Below are 27,864 nucleotides of genomic sequence, written 5' to 3'. Positions count from 1 at the left end.
ATATTGCTGATTGTACGATGAACACGTGTCTCCATTACTTTCCAGTGGACATATTCAAATGCCGTATAAACAGAAAGTTCAACAATCAAAATTATAAGCGCAGACATGTAAAGAAAATATATAATGTATACTCATCTCAATTGTGAATTCTCAAAACAGTAGCGCTGCAGTTTTCCGTCGTAATCTTCTTTAAATTTTTGTAAACGATCTGTCCTCTAAGGATTTCCGATAAAGAATGTACTTGTCACTCCACTAAATTTGCCCAAGAAAATCCCGTGGGATTAAAACTTGTCAGACTAGTATTTGCACTGATACGACTATAAATACAAATAAAGGTGCTGATTAGCAGTGAGGCGTTATGTTAGACAAGACGATATCCACCAAAATTAAAACAATTTATTTCATAAGAGAACATAAATTTACTTAAGCTATTGATGACCGATAAATATGCGCATTTACATTAATTTATTTTTAAGGGAAAATGACACGCGTAGTTCCTGTTAATGACAAAATTAGTAGTTAGTCTTTTAGAGTGGGTGTTATTCAGTTTCATTTGTTCTGAGTCTTTCGTTGGTAGAGACATAGAAACACGTTCGGTTATTTACTCTTATTTTCTTTTTTCAGTGATTTATGTTAAAATATAAGAAAAATAGATAGATTTATGGTATCAAAAACCGAATTAGAAATACAGTAATAAGACTTAAAACGCACTTGTCTTTCTGGTGTCTTGGGAATATCGTTATGCTCGTCAACGCAGAATGTCAGATGCGATTTTCAGGAAAATATTGGAAAACATTTATATGTGTGCACTTTGAAGACGTCAGTGTAGGATGATTGTGCCCCCGGGATACTGCAGTTTGCTTTTGTGATTGTAACTTTTTAAAAATGAAAACATCTACTTTAAATTCCATAAATTCCATATGTCTATTAACTTTGATATTTCAGCTGAAATAAAACTAAGTCGCAGCATGAATATAATAGAAAAAGAGCCTAGTTATTTTCTTTAAGGCTTATGCTTTTCTCTCTATTGAAAAATGTGTTGTACTGAGCTTTAGTGTCAGTAAAAATCTGTTGCAGAACATCAAGTACTGAGTTAAAACGTGTGTATATACACACACAATACTTGTTAATCTTATTCTATTTTACGCTTTGCTGAAAGAGCTTCAAAAATTTGCTCGGACTTCAAGCTGACTTATTTTTGCATTACGGACAGTTGCCTCGATAAACGCAGTGAACGTGATTGACTGTATGTAAGGTGAAAGTATTTTTCTAAGCTTGGGTATGTCTCAAAAGACTTGCAATTTGTGAAACATGATACATCAATCGCACTTATATTAATGCATTATTGTTATTATTCTCTGATGAAGTCCAATGGACGAAGCATGTTAGTTTTAAAGTAAAAAGTATATATCTGGAGTTAGTTCTTCGCTTAATCTATTATTGTATGTGCAAATTCATGTATTTCTGATGGACAACGCGTTTATCCATATAAACGGCACCTTTCGGAGATATTTTCTGTTTCGCCCATTTATTAAAAAGATTTAAATGTCCCATGTTCATTTTCATTTTGCAGTTATAACTTGTGTTCGGGTTAGCTTTCATCTTGAATTAAATTATAAACTTGGTTTTGTTTCTATGTTGCGGAATTATTTTATTAGATTTATCTCAACATGCACATCAATGTGATATTGCTAATTTATTATTGCAATGAAATTATGACAACTTTTTGAAATATATAACATGATATAATTGAGTATTTAAGATGATTATTATTTCAAATGATATTGTAATAAATATGAATAAATCCGCAAAATTATTTGTCACAACGGTATTCTTTTAAGTTCGTGCATGGTAACAGGGACGTATAAAAGTTACAGAACAAATAGAATACTATGGAAGTTGGCATTCAAGTGATGAAGTATTTGCATTGTGGATTTTCTCTTGGGGATTTCCGTAGATAAATGTCCAGACTGCAATCTTTATGATCGCTCTGACAAAAGGACACATTTTTCCATTTTGACCTTTTTTATTCCTGATTACAGCTGGAGAAACTAATCACTTCCGTGCATAATTAACTGATATAGGTTTTACGTCAGCCTTTTGCAAATATAGTGAATAGAGGCGAATACTGTTGTACATTTCCATATGAGTATTGATGACCGGTAAATACGCGTACTTATATTTCAAAGAAAATTGCAATTGAAAATGGCAACCGGAACTCCTATTAATGACAAAATTAACATTTATGTCAATACCTCTTAGAGTGGGTGTTATTCAATTTCATTTGTTCTGCGGCTTTTTAGACACGTTCGGTCATTTACCCCTCTATCCTTTTTTCAATAATTTAATAATGTAAACACACCGGCTTGTGATGGCAACAACCAAATAAGAAATACAATGCTAAGACTTAAAACGCACTCGTCGGTCTGTTGTATTGCATGTTTACAGTTATACGATATCGCAAAATATCTATATTTGTGCACTTTGTAGATGTTTAATATGTAGAATTCTTGTGCCATCGGGATACTGCATATTGGTTTTGTTATTATAACTTTTTACAAAGAAATCCTTTCCTTTAAATTTCATGCGTCTGTTATGAACTACTTTGATGCTTAAATTGAAATTACACAAAGTCGAAGGATGAATAAAATAAGAAAAGACCCTAGTTAGTTGGTTTTGGGCTAAACGTTTTCTCCCTGTTTCAAAACTGTATTTAGTTAGCTTTAAAGATTGCAAGCATTTATATCTTTTATTTACAATTTCAGATAATGCAAATAGCAATGTTGTATTTAAATCCCATTTTGTTATTTGTAATCGCTGTTTTTTCTTGTAGTGCCGAAACCTAATTTTTAGAACTTGTAATTGAAAGTATGGTATTTTCGTAGGCTTTTTCCTTCACGTCAAAATATCCCAAATGTAAACAATCAACAAAGGTGACAAAGGCGGAAAGCACTAGTTCCGAGATTTTGGTAAGATAATTAGGCCAGAAGTTGTATGCTTTGGGTTTTTTCCGCATAATTGTTAATCGTTTCTGTTGAAATTCGCTTTCTTACGGACCGACATCGACATTGTTTGAATCCGAAAACAGACGGCTGCGCATGCGCGCCAGGGTTCATTTTGCTTAAGTGTCATGGACGACAGTTAGTGGTTACGTGATATTTCCCATCGAAATCTTCGAAATTATGTTGATTTTAAAAATTTGTACTGTTTCGATATTGAAAATTATTTGACCACGTACAACTAGAACACATCTTCTGTAACGAAATTTAATTGTTCTGTGGAAAGTAGCTTTGTTAAAATGTGTGTGAATATGCATGCGTACACTATATTTGTTGTTTCTTTCATGTATATATTTTACGCTTTGCTGAAAGGTCTTAAAACAAATTGTTCAGACTGCCAGCTGATTTCTTTAGCATAACGGACAGTTCCCTAAATATACGCGGCGAACATGTTTTCATGTAACCTCTAAGCATTTATTTAAGCCTGGGTATGTCCCACAAGTCTTGCAAATTCGTGAAATATGACACAGCAAGCGACCTAATATTAATAATTTATTGTATAAAACGTGCAAGTTCATGCAAGGTTATAATTGCTCTACTGACGGAAAATGAATACATTTAGGAGCTTATTGATACCATCAACACCTTTTGGGGACATTAATTTCCTGTTCAGAAAACCAATCATTAAGATTCAAAATGTTCCATATTCATTTGTGTTTGCTTTCCTCTTGACTTTGTTTGGTTTTCTCTTTATTTTACGGAATCATTATATAAGATATAATTATTAACCTCTAAATGTATGCTTATGTCAATGAGATATTGTTTAACCATTAAAATAATTATATCATGACAATTTTTTAAACGTATAAAGAAAATATAATTGAGTAATTAAGATGCTTTTTGCTGTTATTTGTTTTATTTCAAATGATAATATAATAAGCATAACTAGTTCCGCAAAGCAAAAGTCGCAACGGAATCCTTCAAGTTCGTGTATCGTTACAGCGGCGTATAAAGCTACAAAACCAATACAATATTTGCTTAACAATATCATTTAGAACACTATGGAGAGATGGCATTCAGATGATGAAGTATCTGCATTGTGGATTTATTTACTCTTGGGGATTTCCGTTTGTGAATGTCCAGACTGCAGTCTGGACATTCACCGATCGCTCTGACAAAAGGACACTTTTGTCCGATTTGACCGGACTTATTCCTGATTACGCTGAAGAAACTAATCACTTCTGTGCATAATTAACTGAAATAGTTTTTGAAGATATTGCGGAGGCGTATACTGTTGTTAATTTCCATATGAGTATTGATGACCGGTAAATACGGGTATTTACATTTTAAAAGAAAATTGCAAGGGAAAAACGACATCCGGAGTACTTATTATAGAAAAACCAATATTTATGTCAATACCATTTAGAGTGAGTGTTATTAAAATTAATTGGTTATAAGGCTTTGGAGATGTAGCACTTACCCCTCTATTCCTTTTCAAAAATTTATCTTCCAGTTTTAGGAAGAATGATAGATTCATGACTGGACATGATGTAAACACACCGGCTTTTAATATAAGACTTACAAATACAATAATAAGACTTAAAACGCACTCGTCTTTCTGGTGTCTGATATTAAGGAAAATATTGGAAAATATCTACAGCTGTGTATTTTGTAGATGTCAATGTAGGATTATTGTGCCCGAGAGAAGCTGCATTTTGTTTTGTTTTACTATAACTTTTTGACATGAAAGCATGTACCTTAAATACCACACGTCTATTACTACTTTACTGGTTATATATACATATACACAAAGTCGAAGAATGAATTAGGACATAGTTATTTTGTTTGGACGAAAGCATTTCTCTATATTTTTCAAAATATTGTTGTAAAGAGCTTTTGAATTATAAAATATCAAGTAATTACTAGAAACGTACATGTATACGTATACTATATTTGTTTTCGTTATTTTTATTTACATTTTACACTTTACGGAAAGGTTTTAAAACAACTTGTATTCAGTCTACCAGATGATTTCTTATGCATTACAAACAGTTTCTTAGATAAACACAGCGAACGAGATTATATTTGAACTGTCGGTATGTCCCACAAGACTTGCAATTTCTGAGATATGACTCAGCAAGCGTACTAATATTAATACTTTATTGTATAAAATATGGTTATCGTTTCGTTGCCGAAGGATAATGAATACATTTAGGAATTTATTGATATTAACGATATAGTAGTCGCAACTTGATCGCGATAGTTGACCTTAGGCTGATTATTCATATCGATTATTTCATTGTAGAAATCAAGGGTGCTTCGGGTAGCCGTGTGTATTTATATAGAATGAGTTTGTACACAGTGCAGTATCAAAGTATATGTACTTTGATTTGATCAGTTAAAACTTTCCAAAACACTTATTTATATTTACACAAATTTATATTTCCTTTTTCTCGTGCAGCTCGTGTTTTACGAACACTCCTTTTCAATAATAGGTTGTTCCTTGTTATGTATTATAATGCAAAGGTCAACCATCGGGGTCAAGTTGCGTCCACTATACCTTTTGGAGAGATGTTCTGTTAAGATGCTTTGTTGAAAACATTAAAATATCCCGTATTCACTTTCTTGTTCAGATAAGACATTTGTCTCTGTTTGCTTTCCTCATGGATTTATTTTGTTTTGATTCCATTTTGCGGATGTTTTTTGGTCAGATTTAACCTCTATATACATGTATATTTAAATACGATATTGTTTATTCATTATTATATTAATATTGATGACAACTTTTTAAAACAAAATGTAGTTGACGATATTGAAACGCATTTGTATGTCTTGATTAAACCCTAACGCGGAAGTTGACGCATTAAAAAGAAAATGGAAGATGTCTAACCTATCTAATTTTGTGTAAGTCAATGTTAGACCTAAACCAGAAACTGTGTCTCAAATTTATGAAATCAAACTTTAACGACGCAACTACGTACTTCAATAGCGTGTAGATGTTAGATAAAGGTAGTAGACAATAAATTGGAAATTCAATACCTTAAGTTTGTTATTAACATTTATCAATGCACATTTAATAACAACAATCATTAGATGTAATAGCGTGTAGATGTTAGATAAAGGTAGTAGACAATAAATTGGAAATTCAGTACCTTAAGTTTGTTATTAACATTTATCAATGCACATTTAATAACAACAATCATTATAATGTTATTCCTATGGGAAATATTGAGGTATTCTCTAATCAGCGGTTATAAATATGCATTGTGTCCTTTCAGCGAAATTGTTTTAATATTGTATCTTCATCGGTATATAACGCACATCAATATGTTTGTTTAAAACATATCAAACTTTGTTAATATTTCCATCTTTTCTTCAAAACAAACATGTTATGGTGGCCAGTGCTTGATTAAATGTGTTTTGCAACAGACGAAAAGTGATTTCTATCTCGTATCTATATTATGATAGAAACGCCTGAAATAGAGAAAGCGAATTGGTTTTCATTCAATATCAGCTTTCGCAAATACATCTGCGGAATCATATATGATTCTTATATCTATATATTTCTTTAAGTCAGAGTTAATCTTTTCAGAATTATTCCAAATCTTGAACCAAAATAATGGAAATGGTTGAATGATGTACAATTTATCAGGTTAATAAGAATTGTGCCCTATTTACTCTCTCACATGTATTTATGTATTGTTCACTGCGCTAAAAGAGAGTATGTGGCGCCAGTTGTTTGTTTATTACATGGCATTTGAGATGATTGTTATATAAGTCCATTTGATCTTAAGCTTTACAAGAACCAGATGTAATCTTAGTCACATATTTCTGTCCTAGATACTAGTAGGTTAATGACCGGGCATATTAAAACACAAAGACATATGATGTCAAAGACCGAGTTAAAATATGATAATATTAAAAACGCATTTAACGTTCTCATGTCTTGGAAATATTGTTGTGCTTATACGTCAGTAATAATTTTCAATGAAACACAGCAAAATAGCTTAATTTGTTCGACTCTCTTGTTGAGGACTTTTTGTAGAATTACTGCACTTTTAGCTCAATGGTATAAATTGTTTAATGCGGGTTACGTTAATGGAAGCCATAGTTTTGTTTAAAAGCACGATATCAGAATAACATAACTGTAGATATTAAGCGAGTTACGTTTATGATAAAAGGAATTAAACTTGCATTGTTTGTAATTATATATTTTACTGCTAAACATGAAATACGATCGTTATCTAATTCGATACGTGCTAAAACAGTCTGGGTATTTTACTTTACTAAGATTTCATTATGTTTTCAGAAACGTGTTATATATGAGAATTATTTGAGAGATTGGTAAGATACCAAATATAGTTTTAACTCATCTATGCGTGAATATGCATATATTTCAATGTTTAACCATTTATTTATTTATTATTTACTATTATTATATATATTTAAATTTGTTATAAATGCTCTCTATATCAAGTTTTTTGTATGGTTAAAGACTGAAATGAGAAAAATATACCACAATGTAGACTCATTCATAATTTTAAGCTGTCGTATATATTAATTCAAGCTTACTTGTTCGGCAGACATTACGCTGTAAGGGTATATTAAATGGTTTACCGTATAAACGGTAAAAATGATAAAGTTATAGTTCAAATTCATGTTACATAAGGTTTTAAACCTTTTAACTTCGAAGGCGCTAATAATAAAACTGCAAGTTCTTACTAAATGTGCTGACCTTCAAATGATTGAACATCAAGTGTGTACAGAAGGTGCCTAGTTATAAACCTTCAAGTTTCTTTGACATTCGCCAAGAACAAGTAATCAAAGAAATGAATTAGTAACGGTTTGCAAAGTACTGTATATATTGTATACAGTTTTGCATTTGATGTTACAAGATGAATTATTTGTGAAAATGAGCCGTGCCATGAGAAAACCAACATAGTGGCTTTGCGACCAGCATGGATCCAGACCAGCCTGCGCATCCGCGCAGTCTGGTCAGGATCCATGCTGTTCGCTAACAGTTTCTCCAATTCCAATAGGCTTTTAAAGCGAACAGCATGGATCCTGACTAGACTGCGTGGATCCGCAGGCTGGTCTGGATCCATGCTGGTCGCAAACCCACTATGTTGGTTTTCTCATGGCACGGCTCAAATATGTTTTTCTACTAGAGTCTTATTACAAGCAGTTCGGGTTCGGTCATACACCTTACAATAGGGACATAAGAACTGGCGAACGAATTAAAGTGTGTTTAATGATAATAAATAGTTGCGAATTTTTAAATTGACGACACGTTGACAATATCCAGTGTACAGTAAAAGTAAATGTGTTCCTGCATATTTAACTGATATACCCTTGCTAAAGAGCAGAGACATTTAGAGTACAGTACAAAAGCGTTGTCGTCATGGCATGTATATAAATTATTATATAATCTTGCTTGCACAATACAAGCCGTAACGATGTCAAGATAAAACCTTATTTGAAAGGTAAACAAGTAAAGAAGGAAGAGGAAAGAAACTAAAGTATTTAATTTCCGTAGGTCATTATTAACAGCGTCATAAGTTAATGAATCGAATTATGATAATGATCGGCCTCTTGCTTTGATTAAATCTATGTAAATAATTAAATGAAAGCAGCAAACAACAAGTTGAAATCTAACCCTTACATCAATAGCTTTAATCAATGTTCAGTATAATGACGCTATTTATATACTACACAACATGAGAAGTTGTCGTGAATCTATCAACAGTTATCCAAACCATGCATATCCTTTCATCTTGTTTGCAAGAAAAACATTGTGAATTAAGGCTTTTCCCTAATTAAATGTTTTTAAGAACGTATTTCTCTTCTAATGACTTTGTGTAGATCACTTTACCATAACTTTGTACATACTATATATAAAATGTATCTACATCGTTTTAAATTCTAAATATATGATACAGTTCAAAACCATGCCATTTATAATTATATTCTGTACATGCTGATATTTGTGTACACAATACGCTAGCTACCAATACAAATGTTAAGTGGCGCCAATATTTATAAAGGAATGAGAAATTACTTACATTACGAAAGTTCTCAAATGTACCTAAAAGTTTGACAACAATAGAACGCAATTCAGACGAACAGAAAGTAAGTTAATTTATCAAAGCCAAGCAAGGATGTCAGACTTTGTAAATAAATAATGACTTTTAAATGGAAATTCTCAATGTGATAAGTGATTGAATTTTTTCGTCGCCGCCAGTATTTAACATTCTCATATATATTAACACAACTGGCATAAATATCTTATTATATATGCACATATGGATCCATGTACAACTTAACTGAATTTATTTAGGGTTGGTTGATACAGATCAGTTATAAATCTGTATTAATCTTCTTTTTGTTGGAAACTAGATTTTTGACTATGTATTTGTGACTTGCCTATAGGTCCTTTTATTTTGAGAACATCCTCCATAAATAGTCAGTATGTCGTGTGCATGTTCTAAACATGCAGATTTATTATCAAAGTCAGACTTAAAACTTTCTTACCAGGTCAATACAATTTTTTGAATGGATAAATATTTAAAAACTTTCTAACAATATTCATTAAAAATTCCAGTGTCACACGCAGAGCTTTTGAACAGAACAGTTCCTGTCAGGCCCATGTCTTTTTCAGTAATGAATGAATATTTCAATTATATCTTTGCATGCAATATTACAGAGATATATGGTCTCTTGCTTGTAAAATTCAAATTTCACTTTTATGAAATATGTTAAACCATTTTTATCGTCCAAATAGATATTAATTTGCACATGCATAAACGCTAGAAAAAGAATCTGCTGTATTAAAAATCTTAGACCACTAGCGCAAAGATTAAGCGCAAAAACGTAAATATACTTATAAATATCAAAATACTGTATACAATGATTATATGTTCTTGAATGTTAACATTGGTGCGTTTGTACTGGCATAAACAACAGTGGGACGCTAACAATTCTTGGATGACTTGAAAGAAGTCCCTATGTGGTGTATACCCTTAAGAAAACAAAAAAATAGCAGTAATTTCTCAAATTTACATTTTGTACAGTAATTTGCTATATATCATATGTACGTGGTTTGTTTTCCCTGAGTATCAGAAAATCAAAATAAATGTCAGGATATATATCTTTTTAACATCTAAATAGAACAGCCAAAAAGACCCACCACGTTCAATTGTAATTCGCTTTCCGGTGAAAATAGTTACTGGTTCAAAGATCTGATTATACGAAAATAAACGCTTTTCTTTTTTTCATAAAAAGTATACATTGAATGTAATTATTAACCAAGATACATGTTTTAACCTTTACCCTGCTGAAATGGACTATCATTCAATTTGAGCAGTATAGTTTATTATTCGAAGTCGTGTTCAATAAAAATTTACTGACTGGATAGCGAACAGTGCAGACTATGATCAGACTGCACGGATATGCAAATTTATCTTGGCTGCACTGGTTTCAAAGGCAGAATCACTTGCCGCCAGCAGGCTAAAAGTTAAGGCAGAAAAGGAAATATAACTAAATGCAAATATATGTCGTTGTATAAACCACTTTGTTAGATAGTCTATATTCTTTAATTGTACCTTTAGATATGTATCTACGACTGTGTATGTAAAGCCTATAAAATACTTTTGTACTTTGCTGATGTTTGCGATCGATCGATAATTAGGACAACTGTTCTATAAAGTTTAAAACAAATCTTGCAGTAAAGTTTCAAATATCGGGGTATAAATACACCATTATTAGGAAATATCGGATTCTAAATTGTCTTTAAGAACAAGCAATGTCAAAAAGCACTTTGCAAGGTAATATCCTACGAAGCGAAGTCACGAAAATAAGTAATATCTTAATTAAGTTGATTACAGGAAAGTGGGCAATAAAAGCTGTCTAAATTGAATGTACACATTTCGCACTAGGTAAACTATAGTTACATCACTTATGCATTGAGCTTTGAGATCTTTATGATCCCACAATCATTAATTGGTTATCTTTTAGTAGTAGCTGTAACATAAAAAATACATGTGATATTTGATTTTATAAACTTTGTTACTGTTCTTGTTGGAGCTACATAGCAGTATGACCACTAAAATCTCTTATTTCCATTACAGGATGTGTAATCCCTTCGGACGTATTGGACTTGAAATGCGGAGATGTACTTGATTTATGTTACCAACTCTTGTAAGTATATCATCTTTGTAAATTAGCTAGGTAACTAGTTGTCAAAAAGACGTTATGATGGAAGCTGCCAAGTACAGTTGCTATCATTTAACACGTGGATTGCCCGCCTTATCCCAACTGTACACTTCATCTGCCTGATTTTGCTGTTTCTGTTTCCCATAGGTATTGGAATGAGTAACATACAATAGCCAAAAATCTCAAGGAAGCAATTTCATGAAGAGTCAAGTTCTGTCTTCTTTATTATATTACCCACTACTGCACTTGTGCGCACATAGACGCATTATATGATGTCACAGGTCGTCTATACGTCTTTCATTTAGCAGTGTCTTTTTAATTTATAATTTATGAATTCTTTAAGGTATTATCATCAAACTTGATAGGATAATTGATTATTGCTACGGATACACATTACCCAGATTGCCTTTGCGTTAGTGGGTCAAAGTGAGTTTCAGTACAGAACCTGTTCGTTTCTGCTAAATGCATTAAGCAGTTATTCACTTACAATCCTCTAACTTAAATGGCATATCGACCACGGTTGATAAATAACCTGTATCAATTATGAGCTTAGTTGGTCAAAGGTCAGGGTCATAGTGCCTTCTAATACAAAACCTGCTCCCAGAAAGCCCTAATTTTCAAACTTTGAAGGCACATTTGCCACGGACAGAGCATGTGTCTTTTCTGTTTTGAGGTAAGTTGGTCAAATGTCAAGGTCATATTGTCTGTTAGACTAGTACAAAATGTATTTTCTGCATTGTATCTTGAAAAGCCCTTGGCCTGAGATCCTCAAACTTCCCAAGCACATTTTAATGGACACTGCATTACCCTTATTGACTTAATGGTTAGTGAGAGAAAGATCGTGGTTGCAGTGTCTGCTAATAAAAATTCCTTTCCACCTAATATCTTTATTTTCAAAACAATTCTACCTGTGCCCCTCTAAATTGCATACACGTTCCAAATTGGCTGGAAATGATCCTTTTGCGAGAGGTCCAGTAACTAACGCCACAATGGTTGCAAGTACAAAACCCCTTTTCCGTTCGGTGTTTTGAGAAAGACTTGACCTACAACTATAACAAATGGCATTCACACTGCTCAGTGAATGACTCCTCATAAGCTTGGAATCAGTTTGAAGTCAGATCACTGTAATCTTTAAGTAAAAAAAAACACTTTTCATGAACCCCTCTTGAGTTTTGTAGTCCAAAACAATGGTCACTTTCATGCAAAACGAATAAATTGACTTAATATGTGACGGTGCTTATCTCTTTGTCGTTTTGTTTCCACTTGTAAAGCTTAATTATAACGTTGCTTCTAGTATTTTATGCTCCACACAGAGATACTCATGTAAACTATGAAGTGCAGCTTCTTTGGTTAGACCCTTCAAAGGACCACCGACTATACTTGTAAGTTTCTGAAATGCAAATGGACTTTAAAATTCAACAGAGCCGTAAAGATTCATAGAATGCCTATGTGTGATAAAGTCACTGAGATGCGACGTAACAATAAGGGGTTCTTTTGTCTCACATGCAATACTTCATAGAAACAGGACCCTTTGCGTCCTTACTGTTTATTAGAATCGAAACAACGACATTGCTCTTATTTCCGACGTTTTATGACACCACCCACTGGAGTCAGCTTTATAAAGGAGTTAGCAGCTTTTTATATCATATCTCTAAATTCTATGTCCTATTTCATATAAAGTCATTTTTATTACATGTAGAGACGGCTAATAGATTGATTTCACTCTATGAATATTATCAGTCGTAGGATATTCCCTGATCTTGTGGTTAGGTCGTTGTCCTAGAATCTCTTGTCCGTTACATCAGTCGTTTCAAGTCCAGTTCGGGTCGTCATAAGGTACAGTCATCCAGCTGTTTCTCCGTACAGTATTTCAGGTCATTCCATCTGAGGTGTATTTTCACTATTTAATGTTAATTTATTCCTTTTTAAAATAAATTTTGCGCGATTGACTTAACACACCCCTCTCCTTGAAAAGAAAACAAGTCATTGTTTGGAACTTGTAGGACAAAACGACGAGGTGTTTCTTACGTTGCTAAATAGAAAACGAAAAGACTAGTCACATTTAGAGCAGCACTTTTCTGTAATATATATAAAGCAACCCTGGATAATATCATAAGTAAAGATTGTTTAATAAAACATAATTTTGACAGATCAGTGTAAAACGTTTGGATCGTCTGTCCAAGACACACTTCAGGAAACCGTAGGCTGATATGCCTATGTTTTGCTTGATTGACCTTCTAGGCCAGATTCAATGTCCTGGAATTTAGTCTTTAAATCTGCCTCTGCACAGTGTCGATATAACATTATAAGTGTGTTAATACTTGCTATAAGGTACATTTAATGCAAGTGATCGTTAGCAAATATGTTTCTAGTATTGCAATGCACGTATTCTTCGTAACGTATATTGATTTCTGACTGTTTTATAATAGAGAATAATCGGAGACGGCTAAATTGTTTTTCCATCTGTCAATGAAATTATAGTTCTGTCACGTGAGTTTTTATTTCCGTAACATCATCTGAGTAGCTGGATTATGTTGGGATTATGTTGCCGTCACCAGGACCGATAAAAGATAACACGTCCCTGCTAAGAGTAGAAGATATTTAAGATAAAATTGTCAAACTGACTTTGATTTGAAATTGAACAAGCGTTATAAACCACCAAACCTGTAGATAAAATCAAATATGTAGAGGCCCAAAATAAGCTGCCAGTATTTTAATCATTACGGAAATGTTAGTGATTTTAGAGAGGGACCGCAACAGAAATAATAGATGATTTCTCTTTTTTGTGTCATCGTTTGTGTTATAATGTTTATGACATGGCTTTATTTAACATGCATAGTTGTTCATTGTTATCTGTAGTTTGTTGTATATATTGCGATGAGTATATACATTGTACACAAAAATCTAATATTTAGTATGATTCATATTTAAAAAATAATATTCAATTTTCTGCATACAAAAGTGAGCCATTTTACAAAATTTTGGCAAGTGTGTGAATTAAAAAAGATTTAACAATAGATTCGGAAGTAGTTTGGAAAATGTTTGCTTTCCCTAAAAAAAAAACAGAAACAAGTATCCTGAGGAAAACCTAATATTTGGCAATCTAGCGAATATTGACGTCACATTAGTAAACACTGATAAATGGGGGATGAACACCTAATAAAAAATTAAAAGACATACGTATTTAGTACAACATATCTGTTTGTAAGCTGATGTATGCATATCAAGTTTTCCCTATTTCATCTATAATTCTCTTATGTGAAGTGATTTTGCCCATAAACATTAAGGATATACAGTTGCATCTTAAATATTTGCACGCAATGTTTGTCTTTTTGTGGCCATATTTACGGACGGAACACCTTGATATGCCCTTTCCAGTCCGTCTGTCTTTCCATACATGCGTCCGACAATGTTTGTAATTTCAACTGATAATAGACTTGACTTAGAATTGTCAGTCTTGCGTCAAACTCAATAAGCTTAATAATCATATGGCATAGAAACGAGAACTTTATGTAGAAACACTAAGCAGTATGTGCAATAGCTTACCTACGGTATTAGAAAAACGCCACCATAACTTTAAATATTCCCTTGTTATAAGCAGAGAACAAACAGCGATCATGCAGTAAATTGAGTTCTGATTGGTATGTCGAATTGAGACATAGTCTGTATGTTGCTAATAGAAACGCAAAGATTCACAACAACAGTGTTTAAGTGCCCTGTGACGGCTGTAGAATCTACCAATATTTGCACTCAGTGTTATTGTATGTGTCCTTTTGAATCATGGAGTCCATTTAGTTTTACCATTATAAAATTTCGCTTAACGGGCGTTAAGCGTGTTGTACATTTTATTACCCACCCCCGCGCCCTCCCCTTAGACTCTGTAAAACCGAGTCTGCAATTGTGTTGATCGGTAGCGTTCTGTGCTTCCAAATGATCTGTTCACGAATTCTGTTAGATTTGGGGATATTAACTTTTTTACAAATATGTGCCTGCAGTAATGTTAAACTGTCCCACTGTAGCCAATTAAAAGTTATAAAGAGTAGCATTCCCGTGTTAATGTAATGCAACATGATTTACAGATTGACAGAATGTTACAGTCACTGTGATATCTTGCTTTCACCGTTTGTAAACATGCTGTTTAAATGTTTCTGCACTCTTGCAAATAGTGCTATCTAAATTCATCTCAGGAAATCAGCCGGACATAAAAAGAGAAATTGGCGCTTCCCAATTTTAGTTTGCAACTGCGGGAATGGTTTGCAATAAAATAAAGTTTGTTTTGCATTTCTCTGCTGAAAAGTCGAAAGTACGATGGTGAAATGTCGTAACTACGATGGTAAAAAGTCACGATATTGAAAGGCCGAAACAAAGAAACCCCGAAGATGAAAGTACGAAATGATTTCGATTTTTCACTATCGTAGTTTCGTTGTTTCGATTTTTCACCATCGTAGTTTTCGTGTTTTCATATAACGTTCAAGAATGTTTTTTTCTGATATAAAATGATTTCAAAAGATTTAACATCCATCGACCGTGTTTCAAAAAAGCTACACTGAAAAGGATCCATGGAAATACATTTCCGCGGACAGTTGGGCAAGTTTGACTCAAACATCCATATAGTGTAAACTAAACAAACATGTTCCTCTAACGCCTGTGATCAGGTTTCAAAATATATTCATAGATAAATCCGGAGACACGCTACAAAAGCATGCCCATGCTGTATGAGTGTGTGTTTTGTTCAAATTACCGCAATTGAATGAAACCTTTATCCTTCATCGTATCTGTAAATACAGTAACAGTATCCTTTATCGCTGCCATTACCTCCGCATACGTTTGTAAATGATATTTAGCCATAACTCGCTAAAAGTTTTCGCAACTTTGTTACTTAATATTTTATGACATATACGTGCATCATTTTAGGCCAGTATTTGCCTGTCTGCCCGTGGACATACGACTGGAAATTTTTGACACCATATTGGGTAGAGCTGCGTTAATGCTTTCTGTCACAGCGTATATTCAAATAACAATGCCAGAATTTTATTATCGCGTTTGCAAGCTTATGTTGGTCTCTCGGGGACAACTGTTTTCACAGATAAAGCGTAAGAGCAGATAAGTTATAGATTTCCTCTTTAATTTGTTTGCATTATTTTCTGTATACTTAAAAGTGCACTGGTGTATGCGGTTAATTTGAGTAATTGAAGAGAAATAAGCTTAAAACTATGACATATTATTGATTGCTTAATTGAAAATAAAAATTTCAGCTTTCATAACAAACTATAAACATTGCAGATTTGATTATTTATTTATTAGAGTCTCATCCATTTACATGACATACATAGATACAAACATAAAATACACATATCATACAAGTAAATGGCCATTCTATACAGAATTACAAGAGACTATAAAACAAATACTCAAACCATAAAATGTTACACAAAAAAAAAAACAACAAAAAAACTATTGCTAATGTATTTGTTGTGTTTGTTTCATGTGCCTTGAATATGTTGACTGGGTGTGTGTGTGTGTGTGTGTGTGTGTGTGTACCGGAGTTATGTGTATGCGTGCAATGAGCATTGAATGTGTTGTGTTGTGCATGTCTGTGTGTGCGTGTGTGTGATTGTATGTGCCTACAATAAAGTATTACCTCTGACAATAAATGAAGCAGTTCATCAGCAAAATGTTGATGTATCACTTTATTATTCCAAAATTGAGGAAATCGATATAATTGTATGAATATTACATACAGGATTAGCCTTTATATAGTTTGGTCATATTTCGTTGCTTATCATTTACATACTTGTATCATATTACATACGTGTATCATAATTTTCTTATTATTTACAAGCGTATATCATATCTTTGCTTATTAAATACATACATGTACCATACTTTTAACTTATTAATTACATACGCGTATCATGATATTGCTTATTATATGCATACGAGTATCATATTTTCAATTATAAATTGCATACGTGTATAATATATTTGCTTATTAATTGCATACGTGTATTTTATCACAGCAACTGTACGTACACAGCAAAACAGGACACAAGGTGTTTCAACGTCAGTAAACGGCCCTTGTTTAAGACCTCGTTTTTTATCAGCTACATTACATTATAGTACTTTGTTTTACATGTTATAGACTTCTTTAAACGGCAGTTGTGGGCTTTAGGTAGTTAATGGGGCTACTTCATCTGTACTAGCACGTGGGTGTAGCCCGAGTTATGATTTAGGTAAATCAGCGGCAAAACCACATATCAACTTGCTAAATGCGTTGTTGTTGTTGTAATTACTTTTTCTTATCATTTTACTGCAAAAAACAGAGCAAAATACAAATATGTCGTACGGCATAATGGATTCAGTGATAGCGATATGCATTCTAGTGTGATAAGAAAATGATTTAATGCTTAGTTTGTTTATGTGATTTTTGTTTTGATTAACCCTTAGCCTGCTAAATATCTAAAATGGACTGGTCCATCATTCAATTTGGGCAATACCATTTATCATTCGAAGGGGTGTTCACTGAAAATTTACTGACTGAATAGCGAACAGTGCAGACCATGATCAGACTGCACGGATGTGCAGGCTGATCTTGGTCTGCACTGGTCGCAAAGGCAGAATCACTTGCCGCCAGCAGGCAAAGGGTTAAACAAGTTTGTGACACACTGAACATAGAGAGAAAAACGATGTACTAAAATATATAGCCTTGAAAATTGCCATAAAAGATACAGTTGAAAGCTCTGAATTTGTAACTTCCTTTCTTTTATAATCAGAATGATGACTCCGTCTTTTGTCTGGTTATAAATTGGCTGATATTTACATTGGCTGTTACTGTGTTTTGATATTACCCATGTGTACAAATCTTTTTATATCAAATATGTATATCACGACCGTTTGTCTGAAAGCTAAAAGGTATTTCAAGCAATTTAAAGTGCACATACTATTTTATCTATCATTTCGTTTCTTACTGAAATCTGGCAGAAAGTTTTTCGATTTTCTTATTTATATTTCAAAATTGTCCGACGTTGTTGCGTTTGCCAGACCCAAGATGATACTAGATTAGTTCATATGTTCAAACGTATAAACAAGAATACGTGTATTCTGAAGATATTCGTTGTGTGTGATTTATACAAAACTGTAACAATGATTTTTGTTTTGCTTTGGGATATGTCATATTACAAAACGATCCCGAACAATTTTACATTAAACATGAATGTTACCTTAATACTGTCTAAGCTCCATTTAATGACAATCAATGTTGCTGCTATATATCAACAGCTAATACCGTTTTAGATACTTTTTAGTTTAAACAAAGAAGTTTATTTAAGGAGAAGCAGTGCCATATGGCGTACATCGTTTCTGTAACCAGCACTGTGGCTTAAACTAGCTCAAAAGCTGTCGCAAACTGGTGAGTAATAAATTTAACTTTGGTAGAACATAAACAAGTGAAAACCTCAACGTTTGCCCGCGGCACCTTTTGACGGCCGGTATCTTAAACTGCCAAGCTATATTAATGAACCTTTACATGCATGTACATTTTGGAACGAACTACCTTTGGTAACTGTTATACATATGCTTTCGACTGATTACTCCTTGAAAGTATTTCTGTTATACCGTTCTTACATACTTGTTACAATAAAGATTCGCTGTTATATAATTATTTCTGACATGTTCGATAAATAAACACGGTCATCCAATGTATGTTATAACCAGGGTCATAAAAGTATGTTAACACGTTATTTAACCGATAACAAATGATAATAATAGAAAAATGCCAGCTGTGCCCGTATTTTCACAATGCTTGACGCACTGTGTAAAGTCAATAAAATACAGTAACTAAAGTTGATTTCGTTATTAAAGCTACTTTTATACAGGTCTTTCTTGATTATGCAATTACTACCAAAGAGCACGTCATTTTAAAGTTGTACATCAGCTGACAGAGTTGAAGGTTTTAATTGCTCGTTACTACTTTATTCATTTCGATCTTTTTCATGGTGCCTAGTAGTTGAGATATACTGTATTTAACAAGGATACAAAATACAGAAATTACACTTAAAAAATTACAGGTATATAATTAGAGGGATCTTACATGCTACATACCCGATCAAAATATTTGTATGTCATTAAAGTTTAGAGCTATTTATTATAACTACAAAATCCGATGCTATGTTAACCTCTATGTTATGAAATAATTAGTTTCAAATACAAAGGGTATATGAGCACAAACAAGTTTCCTTATGATTTATACAAAACACAATAAAATAACAAAAACCAGTTACTGACACTCATATATCTATAATTGGAATTCTGTTTTTAAACATAAGAAATTTGCGTAGTTCATATCTGTTTTATTATCATATTTGTTATCAGTAAACATTAAAATCAATTTTTTTCCGAGATAGAAATGTTTGATTTAATAATTGGCAATTAGTTACTATTAACATTATAGTATGGAACCAATTTCAAATTCGGTATGACGCAGTTACCCAACATTTCTCCAATAGAAACGATTAAAAAAGATTTTGGGAAAATTGTTAAAGGGTGATAATCGATGCTACCACAAATATTTTAACGTAATGAACGCCGTTCTTTACACCCCGGCATTGCCCGGATCTATAAGTCGTACGCCGATGTGCACCGGTCTCGGCAAAAGCCTCGTTACGGCCATAAACAGTTACCCTCGAGCCGGATATTCCCATCTGAACCTACCACCAATGAATCTTATAGCGTTGTTTCTTACGCAAGACTGTGTCTCGGCACATTGTCTTTGAAAGTTTTGACTGTTACCTGTTTTAAGTTACTTTTAATGCAAGTATGTTTCTCGTTCTGTGTTAATCATAATGCATATTGAGTTATGGTCCAATGTTTGTATAAAACAGAATAATCTGTCAATGCAACTTTTAGTCTTCTCACAAATGTTATTATTTCCGTGATGTATTCTCATTAACTTGATCATGTTACCATCTTCAGGGCCTAGGAACAATTACTTTTCTCTATAATATTATTACGAAGTTCAAAAATAATGAATCAGCGGAGTTTGTTTTTCTGTTTCCGGAAATGTGTAGAAAGTTGAGCAAAAACCAAACACGTGCGACAGAGCAGATGAAAAGCCTCGCTAGAGGTCGATTCACCATTCTCCGTTGCTCCTCGGGCAGGAAAAACTCTGGCATGTAAGATTCATACATATAAACACAGCTTTGCTTTAAATCCGCTGTACACAATAACAAAAAGGTAAAACAATATTAGTGATCAAACCAAATTTACCTAAAAAATGTCAAATATGTGTGTTTGTTATTCTGTTGTTGAAATTTTAAAGAACAATATTAGAAAGCGATACATGTACTCCGTCGTTCCTTTTGTATATTTAATTTGGTATTCTATTATTCTTTTTAAAAATCTCTTCAAAATCAGATATCCCCGCTACCAACTCTCAATGCTTTTCAGAATAACTATATAATCTATAAGACTATTTGGACATGCGCACTCACTTAAGCAGAGATTTCTATATCATCACAGATTCTCAGCTCTTTCAAAGCGGGGTAAGTAATTAGATTTTATCATCAATCTTATAACAAACAAACAAGCAAATTAACTAAACAAAAATACACGAATATTCAGTACTTTTTGAAACTTACAGATATTTTATATTCTACGACAACACTTCTATTTCATGTGATGATGCTATTTTATATTGTGATTTATGTTAAACATCGGAAACAGTTTGCGATAATTTATCTTTGTTTATAACACATCAGTTACATAACAAAATTTCAAATATAGAAGTGCTCTTTTTGGCCCATTTCGAAGAAGTCGCGGTATATTGTTTTGCATATGTCGGTCGGTCGGTCGGACGGTCGGTAGGTAGTTATGTCGGTCGGTCAGTCCGTAGACCAATCCGTTTCGGATGATAACTCAAGAACGCTGAAGCCTAGGATCCTGAAAGTTGATGGGGTTGTTGGTCATGACCAGCAGATGACCCCTACTGATTTTGAGGTTAGTAGGTTAAAGGTCAAGGTCAGAGGGACTCCGAACAGTTAAATGGTTTCCGGATGATAACTCAAGAACGCTTGGACCTAGGATCATGAAAGTTGATGAGGAGGTTGGTCATGACCAGCAAATTACCCATATTGATTTTAAAGTCAGTAGGTTAAAGGTCAAGGTCACAGTGACCCGGAACAGTTAAATGGTTTCCAGATGATAACTCAAGAACGCTTGGACCTAGGATCATGAAAGTCGAAAGTTGATGGGGAAGTTGGTCATGATCAGCAGATGACCCCTATTGATATTAAGGTCAAAGGTCAAGGTCATAGTGTCCTGGAACAGTTAAACTGTTTCCGGATGATACCTCAAGAACGCTTGGGCCTAGGATGATGAAAGTTGATAGGGAGGTTGATCATGACAGCAGATGACCTCTATTGATTTTGAGGTCAGTAGATCTAAGGTCAAGGTCAGCATTGACCAGGAACAGTTCAACTGTTCCCCGACGATAGCTTTAAACAGCTTGGGCCTAGGATCATGAAAGTTGATAGTGAGGTTGGTCATGACCAGCAGATGACCCCTACTGATATTGAGGTAATTAAGATCAAAGGTCAAGGTCACAGTGTCCCGGATAACACTGAGGTCGAACATGACCAGCAGATTACCCCTTTTGATTTTTAGGTCAGTAGGTTTAAGGTTTAGGTTTAATTGCATCAAAGTGGGAGGTGGTGGGGAGCATTTCGTGCTCTACGAGCTCTTATTTTCTCAAGTTTTATAATGATTATATTTCCCGAACTGAAATGATAAATTAATCATTGTTTTGCAACTAGAAAATAATCGGAGATGAATGTACTTTTCTCCCATCTGTCAGTGGAATTATAGTCCCGTCACATCTGGTTTTATTTTTGCAACATCTTTTGAGTATGTGGATCATGTTTCGTTCTCAGCAGTCGATAATACATTATATGTCCTAATGATTTATTAAGCGAGATCACACACACTGTGTTAGCTTGTATTTTTGGATTACATCTGCATGTATGAATCAGAAATGTTTACAAATATTTTTATGAACGGTTTTAAGATTTCACAAGTGTATGAAGATGCGCATGGTAAAAGTATATTGCTGTATAGATTTGGTATAAAATATAACGTAAGGACATCGGACATTATGCTAGGGATTTTGCCCTAAGTTCAATGCTATTTCTTGACTTCAGTAGCTGATAGTTTTATATAACAGCTTCAAATACTGATAAATAAGTTATATTCCTATCAAACTGTCACAAAAATAGTTTTATTTTATATTCGTTTTCTTGAAATTCGAACAGTTTGTAACTAAGGGTCATATTTTTGAAAAATTTTAAATGTGTATTTTTAGTTAAAATAAGCATTGGTATTTAAGGTATGTCTACTATGAAATATTTTGACACAATAAATAAACTGATACCATAGAGATTATCAGTTTTATTGACATTTTTTCAAAATAAACGAAACGGAAAAAATAAGAGTGGAACAAAACATTTGGTCCCTAACTGTACTTCAAGTTATTTCCACCCGAGTGCCCATGATAACACTGATGCATTGATCATATTCTATTGTTTGTTTTCTATACATCAATTGCTAGACTGTATTTATACACATGTACAATACAGACCGGTCATTATGTGGAGGATTATAATTGAATACATGCAGTGGTGTAGCTGGCTATACATTGGCGTAGTTGGCCTTTTTCAGTTGAAACGGAGGGGTGCAGGAGACTGCCTATTCCACTACGGGTTCAGGGATGCCTTACTTTTAGCATTTTATATCAGTGGAACTTCACTAGCTAGTATCAACCTTATTTATATAGATATTCTTGGGGTGTCTGTGTTAGTTCTTTGAGGTCCTTACTAGTAATTCGGTTGGCTTCGAAATAAGTTTCAGATGTGTGAGCGAATTGATGTTAATTCTGGGGGTGTCCGTGTTAGTTATGGGCGAGTCCGTATTAGTTCTATGGGTGTCAGTGTAAGTTCTGGTAGCAATTAGGTTAGTTAATGTGATGGTGTCTGGTGTAGTTTTTGTTAGGGTATAGGATGCTGGATCAAATAAAACAAATGTTGCTCTTAAAATGCATTCTATGTTCGCTTCAGCTGTGTCCTACAAAAGGTAAAAAAAATGCACTTAAGTGGCACTATTCCCATAAAAGTTCGTCTGTATTTCTTTGTCTACTTTACTTTGAAGACACATATGTAATATGTCGAAGCCACTTGCTTGGTTCTTGACTTATGACAGATGTAGTTGTCTCAATCCTGATAACACTCAATCGATGGACTTAGACTGTCAAGAGGTAACAGATCTGATTGCAAAATTCATAAGATATACTTATAAAGATCTGTCTGCTTTCTAGCTTCACTTTCTATGTCCCCTATTTATTTTGTTTAGTGTTTTCTGTGCTTGAAATATTTACAAAAATGAATAAACTGTGTATATATGTAAGGTTTTAAGAAATACATGCAATAAGTGTCAAATATTTATGTTAAAATTTATTTGCTGACACCCTGTACGTAGTTTTTTTTCAATTCTAAACACTTTCCCACCCGTGACCAAGTGTCATTTTTGCAGCATACGTATATAATAATTATTTACACAGGCATGTGAACTATTTTGTTGCGTCACTGGTGGGAAAGATGTTTAAAACGTAAAAATGATTTATGTTCATATTTTAATAGAAAAGAGAATGAGAAATGTCTACAAAGTCTTCTTTTTTGTTCATAAACTTGTAAAATGAAGTCGCATTTATCAAGAAATGGTCTTCAACTATCATAACTATGCAATTTCAGAAGTCTATCCCTATGTCAAGTTTTCCTTAATCGGATAGGCAATCTGAATAGAAAAATATCCGAGGTCCTTTTAGCAATATCATTAGCATGTTATCATTCAGCGATGAAAGAGAACACATATGGAAACTTCAATTCAAATTATGCATGAACATATGAGAAAAGTCACACTGAAGGATATAGATGTTGCACCAAATGATATTGACATACTATCCCCGATAACCTATTGCCATCTTCATTGAAACCGGTGGGCCAATACTAGGTGGTCCTTCACCAAAGTACATCAAGCGAAACAGTTTTTTTTTTTTGTAGAACTCTGTATGCATCAGAAAGATAAAATAGTCTTCTCATTTGATATTGAAACCTAAAAGTAATATAACATGGATAGTAATCTGATACGTCATCAGTACAATTTTTTATACAAGCTGATTCGACCACAGAAACATTTCTGCTGTGGATAGGGCTGGTAGTGTTCCCAGATTTAAGCTCGACTCCGTTTTGAATTCCTTTTTTTAGCTCACCTGTCACGAAGTGACAATGTGAGCTATTGTGACCGCTTGATGTCCATGTCCGTCGTCCGTCGTGCGTCGTCCGTCAACAATTTCTAAAAAAATCTTCTTCTTGAAAACCACTAGGCAGAATTACACCAAACCTCACAGGAATGATCCTTGGGTGGCCCCCTTTCAAAGTTGTTCAAAGAATTGAATTCCATGCAGAACTCTGGTTGCCATGGCAACCGAAAGGAAAAACTTTAAAAATCTTCTTCTTCAAAACCACAGGGCCTAGGGCTTTGATATCTGGTGTGTAGCATCATCTAGTGGTCCTCTACCAACATTTTTCAAATTATCTCCCTTGGATCAATATGGCCCCGCCTCGGGGGTCACACGGTTTATAAAGACTTATATAGGGAAAACTTTGAAAATCTTCTTGTACAAAACCACATGGCCTAGAGCTTCGATATTTGGTATGTAGCATCATCTAGTGGTCATCTACCAAGATTTTTCAAATTATTCCCCTAGGATAAAATATGGCCCCGCCCCGGGGGTCCCAAATTTTACATAGATTTATATAGGAAAAAAAGTTTAAAAATCCTCTTGTCTGAAACCTCAACACTTAGACCTTTGATATTTGGTTTGTAGCATTGTCTTATGGTCCTCAACCAAAATTGTTCAAATTGTACCCCTTGGGTGAAAAGAGGCCCTGCCCTGGGAGTCCCAAGTTTTATAAAGACTTATATAGGAAAAGCTTTAAAAATCTTCTTGTCTGAAACCATACGACTTATGCTTTTGATATTTGGTATTATGCATTGTCTAGTAGTCCTCTACCAAAATTGGTCAAATTATGCACCTGGGGTTAAAAGAGGCCCCGCACTGGGGTCACTTAGTTATTATGTGAGTTATATAGGAAAAATACTTAAAAAATCATCTGATCCTATTTCCAATACAGTTTAATTATAATTACCTGATGACCCCAAGTAATATGATGTCACTTGACTGTGACCTTGACCTACTGACCTACTTTCTTGTTTTTTAAGATACAGCCTTGAAATTTTGATGACATACACAGTTTTGCACACAAATCGTAAAACTGAATTTCATTGACTATGAATGTGACCTACTGACTTTCTTAATATTTTTCATCAGTTTGACATTTGAAACATGTTGCTGATATTACTCAGGTGAGCGATCCAAGGTCATCATGACCCTCTTGTTACAAAATTGTGTCCCTTTTTCGGCTTAGGAATTTTTGTAAAGTTTTGTATGTAAGCAGGTATCCCAGTACCCACTTATGATAATGGATTGAAACTTCACACACTTGTCTATTGCGGTGTTCTAACTTGCACTGCACACGTTCCATAACTCTATTTTGCTTTTTCACATAGACTTCGCAATGTTTGGTTAAATCCTTATACGTAAGCTGGTATCTCAGTGCCGGTTAATGGGAATGGATCGAAACAACTGCACATGCATGTATTGCAAATATTCTATATTCTATTATTTTTTGCATGTTTACAAAATTATCCTTTTTCGACTGTTACTTTAGTGTTCATTCAATGAACTTTCTTCTACGCACTTGGATAACACGTTCAGGCTCTGCGATTCTAAAGAAACAGACTCTGAGCAAGATTATTTCTTTAAAATACCTGTTTCATTATGGGAAAACTGTTTTCCACGAAACGTTAACAGTTCTGATAATGCCCGTTGTTTTGCGAGGATACTATCGAGCCACTCTGAGATAGAACTTACTAAGCTTTGTAATTCTGTTGGCGGCATTGTTATGTCAAGTTTTAAATATATGTTTTCCGGTTTCTAAGAACATAGCAAAATATAACATGATGATGTCCGAGCACTTTGATATTCCCGATTCCCAATTCTGTAACTCCGTTGAATTATTTAACTACACATAGTAGGAGTCATAGCCACATATCTGCTTATTGCGACATGTGCCATTAATACTAAATTTCATACCTTTATAATGAAGACACAGACACTTAGGGTCAGGATCCCCCCTCCCTGCCCCGCCAACACACACACACAAATCCTCCCTCCTGCCCTGCCCGCCGGGATCGCTTGTTTTATATAGACTAAGGAAGACTAAGAATTAGGAAAAAACTTGAGAGTTTTCTTGTCTCAGTGAAAAACCTAAAACGCCTAGAGCATAAGTATTTGGCATATAGCAAATTTTCTCATCATGTGTACATTCGTGTCAGGTGAGTGATACAGAGCCTTCTTGGCACTCTTGTTTCTATATGCGTATACTTTAACTTTCACCAGTCTTTTAGGCCAGTGATCAGATTTAAGAAAACAACTATATTCCTCCACCAACAGTGTGTTTTATCAATGCTTTACACTTCATCTAAATAATAAAGAACTTGTTACGCTCACATTGTGTTAGAGGTTCGTTGAGGTTCGTATTTGAATCTCTGAACACAAAAGAGTATAATTGCCCGTCATTCCTGCTTTGTCTTTTAAATAGCCTATGATCACGTCTTTGCGAGCAAGTTTGTACATGTTTTTGGTGACTTGATTAGCAATTAAACATCTTCACAACTTAATTTAATAGTGTTAGGCGATTTTAAAGTCATTAAGGCACACACTTGCTAGTTTGTTAAGGTTGTTTCTTTAACGCCTATCCTTTAGCCGATGATGGTAGGCTGGTCATTTTAACTTTTGGGGTTGAACTAATTTCAACATAAACGTTTTTGTGTGGAATAAGTAGTGTGTTAGAAAATGAAACATAGGAAAACAAGGTCCTCAAATATATCAAAGCACATTTTTGAGGTATTGCTTATGGAAATGCGCAGTAACGTCTACATCTAATATCTATTATGGCCGCTAGTGAGGGCCATATGCTGTATTGTTCTTCTGCTGGTATACTACTCTTTGAATATTAGAAAAAAAGATGTTTTAAGATCTCTGGCACTTACTGGTAGCCTACCTTGTGTATCATAAAGCGTCGGGGTGTCAAAATTCAGAATATAAGTGTCAAAATTTAGAACAGAATGAATTTCTAACCAAATTTATACATACATATTTCTAAAACAAACTTGTCGGCATTGGAGTTTAAAGGTTTAAACCCCAAACATGTTTATCTCAAAGTGAGAAACAAAAAAAAAAAAAAACATTCATAGGGGATTCGTGAAACAAAAATGTATTCACAATGTTACTGCAGATGGGTGGGGTTCTTGATAACATCAGTATTTGCTCGAAATTCGTAAACAGTTATGAGAATTATTTATGCTTCTTGCGCTGTTTTATTATGCAATGCATGCATGCGAATAAAGAAATGATATTTGGTATTTGTTTAATTGATTTTATTGTAGATAAATTTGCAATACTTAGTGTAATTAAAACCTAAAGGAT

General features: G+C 33.9%; 1 protein-coding gene across 3 annotated transcripts in view; it reads left to right on the top strand.

Annotated features, from left to right (window-relative positions):
• The window catches only part of LOC123531845 (5-hydroxytryptamine receptor 1D-like), a 241,177-nt gene that overhangs the window by 130,943 nt on the left and 82,370 nt on the right, over nt 1–27,864 (top strand). For all 3 annotated transcript variants that reach the window (XM_053517050.1, XM_053517048.1, XM_053517051.1), the window contains one exon: nt 11,126–11,195. The gene's annotated coding sequence lies outside the window, so the exon portion shown is untranslated. The remainder of the gene's footprint in view (nt 1–11,125; nt 11,196–27,864) is intronic.

The sequence above is a fragment of the Mercenaria mercenaria genome, chromosome 11, assembly GCF_021730395.1.
Source record: "Mercenaria mercenaria strain notata chromosome 11, MADL_Memer_1, whole genome shotgun sequence".
NCBI lineage: Eukaryota > Metazoa > Mollusca > Bivalvia > Venerida > Veneridae > Mercenaria > Mercenaria mercenaria.
This window is presented reverse-complemented; position numbering and strand designations above follow the sequence as displayed.